This window comes from Ictidomys tridecemlineatus, chromosome 5 (genome assembly GCF_052094955.1).
Source record: "Ictidomys tridecemlineatus isolate mIctTri1 chromosome 5, mIctTri1.hap1, whole genome shotgun sequence".
Lineage (NCBI taxonomy): Eukaryota > Metazoa > Chordata > Mammalia > Rodentia > Sciuridae > Ictidomys > Ictidomys tridecemlineatus.
In genome coordinates, this window is record NC_135481.1 from 74,109,574 (window position 1) to 74,117,582 (window position 8,009).

General features: G+C 35.6%; 1 pseudogene; it reads right to left on the reverse strand.

Annotated features, from left to right (window-relative positions):
* Positions 1 to 3,758: 3,758 nt before the first annotated feature.
* Positions 3,759 to 5,977, reverse strand: LOC101959222 (60 kDa heat shock protein, mitochondrial pseudogene; annotated as a pseudogene).
* Positions 5,978 to 8,009: the final 2,032 nt, after the last annotated feature.

The following is an 8,009-nucleotide window of genomic DNA, read 5'->3' on the forward strand; positions in this document are numbered from 1 at the left end:
AGAAAAATGAACACTAGTCAAAGCTTAGTCTTTATTCTTACCCACTATGCATTTGACTTGGACACAGCATTTAACACTGAAGAAGATATTCCCCAATTGTTTAATGTATGGTTTAATCTCTCTTTATTTAAATCCTATTTCAAATATATATGTGCATATGTGTATACATTTTAAAATTATATATACTAAGAATTAATGTCATAAATACTTGCCTTCACCAGTGTTTATGAAGTCTGTGAGATGTTTGTGTTATTTGAAATACTGAAAAGATTGTGGATGTTTTTAGCACTATAGCTGTTAACTTGAATTGTTCACAGACCTCAAACAGGTAAACGTACTACTAAATTACCTCATTTAATAATTTTACTAAATACATAAAATTAGTACTTAATATGAATATTTATTAGTTAATATTTATATTTACTGTGTTTCTTCTGTGTCTGGTGAATTTTTAAATATTTTTTATTTTTGCTTTTTTGGTTTCTTAGTGTCAGGAATCTATGTAAGTGACATGTTTAGAAGTAGGATTGAAAAAAATTATATTTGGAAATATAAGAAAGCTTCACAAACCAAAGGTTTGCACACATTAAATAAATGAATAAATAAATAAGCAAGCAATGGTTATCAGCTTCCAAAGTCACAGTCCTCTCTGACAATGAGTCTCATAATAAGGTAAGTAGGTAAGAGTTCCATAAATACTGTTTCATAATGGTGAAAAGGATGGCTATTAAACACCTCTTCTGTGTATAATAAATTGAAACATGATCAGAATGTTTACTATATCTCAAAGTAGAATTTCCCTTTTATTTGTTATCTGGACTCAGATTACAAATTTCTACTTGTTATTTTTTTCTCTTATTACTTGATCTAATTTTAGATAAATACATAGTTAATGTGTGAAAATTAAGTGCTTTAATTTTTGTAAGATGGTAAAAAGTAAAACATTATTTTCTTTTAAAGAAATTAAATACATTTATTATAATATGCTCCTTTCCACCTGAAAATATTTTGGTGTATCTACAATGCTGCTATATAAAATTGCAACAACACTGTGTTCTAATAATAGGAAGAAGAATGATCACTTTCTAGAGCTTTCTGTTTTTCAAAAATTATATTTTTAAATTAATAGCTTAATAAAATTGCATCTTATTTGGGTTCACAGTTATGACTCAGTTTTACTATATAGAAATAATAACTAGTATATTTACACAAGTGGGCAGAATTTTCAAAATATAATTACTTTTATTTTATTCTCATATGGACATTTTATAAAAATATGATTTATTACCCTTTTTATTTTCACTTATATTTCATATTTCAATTATATATTGCTAGAATAAACATATGTATCAAACATATTAAAGCATTATTATATGTTATCTCTTATTTCTTAATGTTAATTATTTTTAATATCTTTATTGTTTATAGATGTTGATAATTTTGGACCATCCTACTGATACCCAGATGGATATTTGAGGAAAATATTATGCAGCCTTAGGAAAGAAGCCATTGGAAGTAAGCATGTTATTACAAGAAGGCCCTTTTCACTTTGCATTAATTTTTATTCTATTTAAATATTTCCTTGGATCCATTCTTTAAATATAAAACACTGAAAGGTTTTGACATTTTTGTTTAAAAAGAGAGACTTAAAATATATTCTGTAAAATCAACTAAAATGTATCTTTGCATATCTATTACTTGCTTAGATTAAGATTTTTATTTTCTGTTTCACTGGTTGACAGTGTTTTTATGATTACATGTAATATTTGTAAACAAGGGTTTGGGTTGTTCAGAAGACATTCTGGGATTCTCTTTCTTGAACCCCAGCTCCATGACACTTGCGCTATGATGAGAATGGATTCTGTATGAAGAAATGTGTTTCACCTGTCTTTTACATTGATGCCATCATAAATGTAAGTGATGTCTAACCATGATAAAATGGCATGTCTGGTTTTCTGATTTTCCTATTACTGACGCCAAGGCATTTGGAACAGTCCGTATTGTATCCATACTGCCATATCCCCTAATGTGTACTTTCACACAGAGCTTCTCAAATTTATGTTCATAAAAATGTGCATCTCCAAATTCAGCAGATCAAGGATGAGATTTGATACACTGTATTTCTCACAAACTCCCATATGATAACTGATACTGCTGGTTGGAGAATCAAATTTAGGATATTAATGTAATTTATTATATTAGAGCCTGAGAAAGCACCATAGTAAGAGCACTGTTCAATTTTCTTTCACCTATTTTTTTTTAACCTAGAACTATTATTTTCTTCCTAGAATCCTATTTGATACCTCTGGGAACTAATGTTCCACAGAACTCATTTTATAACACGTTCCACTCAGTCAGTGACTCTCAATATTTTCAGTGGATTACAGTCATCTGAAGGACTTGTTAAACTAAAGATTTTCTACCCTGCCCTTAAGTTTCTGATACAGGAGAATGAGGTTAGACCTGAGTAGTCACATTAATAAGATTTCAGGTAATACTAATGCCAGTGTTTGGAGACCACTCCTAGGGAATCATTGCTTTAGTTTTTTAGGTTGTGCACAAGTGGCAAGTTAAATCAGCAGAAATCTTCACATCTATTCTGTCTCTTTAATATCCTCCACAAAAGCAATTTCTTCAAGGTTATAGTATAAGATTATGCTTTTGTTTTTATATGTTAATGTTAAAACAATCCATATGGAGAACCTGGAATACCACTTTATAAATATCTTTTTGAAAAGACTGTCCAATATATAGGTCAGCTTGCTTTCAATAAAAAGAAATGGGAGATATTCTTGGTACTATTTTCATCTACAAAGAACATTTTTCTTTCTCAGTAGAGAAGAAGATTGTATTTATAAGACTATTGTGCTATATATAATCTTTTTTCTCTTCTCTAAGACTCAATTCTTATCCTATGTCCTTTTTAAAAATTAAATTATTTTATAATCCATTTGTTTTATACCACACTTCTCATATTCTTTAAAAAAAAAAAACTTTGAACAAAATTTTTATTACACAAAGGTTGTCTCCTAAGTGGATATTTCTCTATTTTGTACACATTTTTTTTAAAAAAAATTTCCACAGAAAGGCTGCTTGTGAACTTCTCAACTGGTGATAGAAAGTACTAAAATCCTGATTTTAGCAGAATAGTAGTAGAATGCTTTGGTGATTTAAGTTGAAAGCAGTACATTGGTACATGGCTTTTGCATCCAGTATCAGGAATGTACAAATGTCTTTTTATTCAAAACTACAAAATATATTATCTGTCGGTGCCGCAGTCTGGCTGGGCACAAATCACGAGCCACTCAAGCAGGAACAAACTTTATTTCTGAACTCCCCCAAACTCCACCCATGCGGCCTTCTCCGGGACACACGACACACCACCAGAACTCCCCAATGGAACTTCACCAACCAACGAGGAACTTTGAGAGAGCTCCAAATTAGCAGAGCCCGAGGCAGCAGGGGCGCCCTATTGACACAGCTTAACTTAATTACCATCATCTTAATGGCTCATGGCTCAATCATTACTTCTGGCAAAATGCCAGAGGCCATTCCGACTTGGCTGTGTCTCTCAACATGTCGGCATGGACAACAATAGTAGTAAGCCATACATATTGTCAATTGAAACCAGTAACTGATGGTTTTGGTGATTTTCTTAAACATCAACCAGCCTTTTCTTCAGTCATTTTCTTCCACTGCCTTCTCTGAAGTTTGTTGGTGAGGAAGTCTGCCTTGGGCTTCCTGTCACAGTGATTAATAATGGTAAAGCACTATTCTGAGAATTAGAACATGCCACCTCCTATACCACCTCCCATTCCACCTATCGTGTCCATCCAGCATTCTTTTCTTCTTTAGGAAATCTGTGACTGTAACTTCTGCTGTATTTAACAGAGAAGCGATCCAGCAACTTCCAATAAGGCAGTTCTTACACCACCATTGTTGGGTCAATGATTCCTTTTTCCATCATATTCACAAATCTTCAAACATAACATCATAATTAACTTCTGAGGAATTCTGAACTATTTTTTTCTTAACTATTAAAGATCCTTCAACACCTGCATTCTTAGGAATGGCCATTGCAGAAATTTTGAGTGTTCTTCTAATAATTTCTATACCAATTTTTTTGATCTTCATTTCCTGGAGTTAGTGAGTCTAAGGCTGGAATGCAATGAAAACAGAACACAATCCCCACCCAGGACAATGCCTTCTTCAATAGCAGATTTTATGGCACTGAGGGCATCTGAAACTCTCTTTTCATTCACTTCAACATCACTTGGCCCACCAACCTTCATCACTGCTACTCCATCTGAAAGTTCTACCAGTCATTTATTGAGTTTTTTCTTTTCATATTCACTAGTCATAGTTTCTAACTGCTCCATGATTTCTTGAAAAAGCTTTTCAATTTGACCTTTATCACCTTTTCCTTTCAAAAGTACAGCATTATCTTAGGTGATAATGAACTTTCCAACTTTTCCTAAGTCATGAAGCTAAACATCTTCAATATTTAGTGTCAAACGCTCTTCACCAAATATTACACCACCAGTAGCAATAGACTTATCTTTAAGTTGGTTCTTTCTGTTATCAAAACCTGCGGTTTTGAAGGCCAAACCTGAAGATCAGCTTTTAGCCTATTCAAACAAAACAAGTGTATTTAGAGCTTCTCCATCAATATCTTCAGCAATTATGACCAAGCCTTTACAGTGAGCATTGGCAATTTCAAGAGCAGATGCAATGGACTGGACACTAGAAATTTTCTTTTCACTCAAAAGAACATAAGCATCCTGGAATTCACATTTCTAATCTTTTGATGTTTTAGTAAAGTATGGAGAAATACAGCCTTGATCAAACTCCATGCCTTCAATAATTTCTAATTCTTCTTCATTGAGTGTTTTTCCATCCTTTACTGTGATCACACCTTTCTTCCAACCTTTTTCACAGCATCAGAACTGATGATACTAATTTTGGGGGGTCTTCATTTACATAAATTAGAGAAATGTGAGCAACTTCTTCAGGAGTTGTCACAGGTTTAGACTGCATCTTAAGTTCAGCAATTAGAGCATTAACAGCTAACATCACATGTCTTCTAATTTCCACTGGATTGGCATCTCTACTAATCATCTCAAAGCTTCCATGGCAATAGAGTATGCCAGTACAGTAGGAGAGGTGGTGTCTTGCCAAAGACCCATGCAGACGAGACTAACTGGGTTTAAAAGAGCTGGCTGCAACATTAAGCTAAGAAAGCAGCAAAAAATCACGCAACACAGACATGAGATTTTCAAATGGAGGGCAGAAAGGCTCTGCGACCTTCAGGGTCAGCTCCCACGTTGGAAAGAGCACTGAAAAGAGAGCAAGTGCACCTGGAATCACTTTATTTTATAGCAGGGACATCATAGGCAGGGATAAAGTTTCAAGGGTGGAGTCTTGGTTGTGATGGCTTGTGGTCAGCAGATTGATTGACATCTTGGCAAGTCACACCTATCTCAGGTCCTGTGTGGAATCTTAGGCAGAGCTAGAAGGGAAGGCACATCTGCATCACGTGATCACTCCCAGACAGGGGGGAGCCCACCATGCTGGACCTATCCCCTCATTTGGCTACTTTGCACAATAGTTCACACACACACAGCCCATGGATGGCTCACAACCATGGTGACTTCCCCAGTCTCTTCATTTGTATTGTTGGCAACATCTTGAACAAGTTTAGCTCTAATATTTTTTGTATTTATCCTTTAAATCAATTGACTTTGCAATAGTCACACTATCTTTTATTACTTTGAGATGTCCCCAACTCTGTTCAGTAGCAACTGGTCTTCCCTTTGGGCCTATTCATAACACCTACAGCATTGGCTAAAAGTTATACACCTTGAAACACTAAGTCTCAGGCATCCGTACCACATTGTACATCTTTGGCATAAGCCAGAGTAAGATGAGGAGCCAGTGCCCTGGATACTAGTCTCATCTGGCCAAGGATTGTGGGTAATTGATGAGGGCCATGGACAAGTCAAGATGGCGCCTGGCACTTTGCCAGAAGGAGTGGTTTGAGAAGTAACGCCAGCAAGCCATTAAAATGATGGAGATTCCTTAATGACTGACTGTTGTATCTAACGATGTTAATTAAGTTAAGCTGTGTGTAATTATTAAGATGATGAGGATTCCTTGATGACTGATTGCTATGACTGGATGATGCTAATTTGAGTTAAGCTGTGTATTCAGTTATGTATAAATGCTTCAACTGTCTTGCAATAAAGCGGCTCCTGCGTCTGGCAGGTAATGAAAGCATTTCTGTGTGGCTTTGGCAGGGAGTGCATGCTGCAAGCAGGCCATTGGTGGTAAATGAGGAAGGGCCTCATACTCTTTCTAAAACAATAATTGGGATATAAATAGTACACCACAACTGTCAGACTTACACATGTATTTATTAACTTTATTATTCAAGTAGAACTTCAATCAAAAATAGCATGTAATATGGAATAAGGAATGGGACTCCATACCCCATCTTCCAGAAACCTCATATTCTCAGAAAATATTTATATATTGAGTATCCTTTATCTGAAATTTGTGGGAAGAGAAGTGTTTTGGATTTTGGACATTTTTTAGATTTTTGAATAGTTTCATATACATAATAAGATTTGGTAGGAAGAAGATCCAAATCTAAACATAAAATGCATTTATGTATTCACATAGGCTGAAGGTAATTTTATAATATATACTTCACACACATAGGCTGAAGATAATTTTATATGATATTTTTGTTGTGCCCATGTGTTGACTGCTATCTGTTATATAAGGTCAGGTGAAGCATTTCCCAATTGTGTCAGCACTCATAAGAGTTTCCAATTTGGAACCATTTTAGATTTTGGATTTTCAGATTAGGGATGTTTAAGCAGAGCAAGAAAAAAGAATTGTAGCATAATAGAAAATTACAATGAGTTCTAATTTAAACCAGTTTCTATTTATAGAATAAAAATGTCATTCCATGCTGTTTGAAGTAAAAAAGCATAGATAAGAGTTTCATTTAAAAATTCATTCAGGTAATCAATAAATTCATTTAGATAATCAATAAATTCCAAGGTTGCCTGAATTATGTCTGTCCAAAATTCATGTCAAAGCCCTAACCCCCAATGTGACTGTGTTTAGAGATAGTACTTTAAGGAGCTAGTTAAGGCTAAAAGAAGAATAGGCGTGGAATCCTAACCCAGAAGAGAGAGAATCCTTAAGCAAAGAGAAGGAGACACCAGGAGAATGCACACAGGCTGTAAGGAGAAACCTCACCAGACACCATCTTTACCAGCACCTTGATGTGAAGTTTTCAGCCTCCAGAACTATGGGAAAGTGCTCCTATTTAAGCTTCTTGGGGTCTATGTGTGTGTGTTTGTATCTATCTATCTATCTATCTATCTATCTATCTATCTATCTATCTCCTGGAAAAACATCCCAAATAGACTAATATATATCAATTCATTTTTGTTTTAAAATAAGTTAATTATGCTCTCTCCCATGATCTTAATCCCAAAAAGTTACTATCATCAAGAAGAGCATGACTACATTATCAGTTCATCTCCCCCAAAGCATCTGGTGCTTGGATTCTTCAGAAATCTTTCCTACTTCTACCAAGAGGTGCAACTTGATCCCCTACCTTTGAATGTTACCTCTCATTGTGAGCCTGTTAACATAACTATGGGTTAATTTGTAAATTAAATCAAGGTGACTCCATCTCTGCCCAGACACCTGACCCTAATCCCTTCCCTTCCCTCCCGCACCCCCGCACCCCCCCCCCCCCCCCCCCCCGCAAGAGCCCACTCACCCAAAGGCTGATACCTCCACCCCACCTGCACCCTGACCACAGTGCTCACTGAAGTTAGCCTACTTGCTGAGTATGTACAGGAGCTAACAGTTCCAGGAGCTGGTGGCAATGTGCCTGCTCCTCCTGCCCACTCCTCTTTGCAGTTCTTAAGGTTTTGAAGCTTGCTTTCCACTTGCAGTAGCAAGGGCTAAGCCCCTCCGCCTGCCCA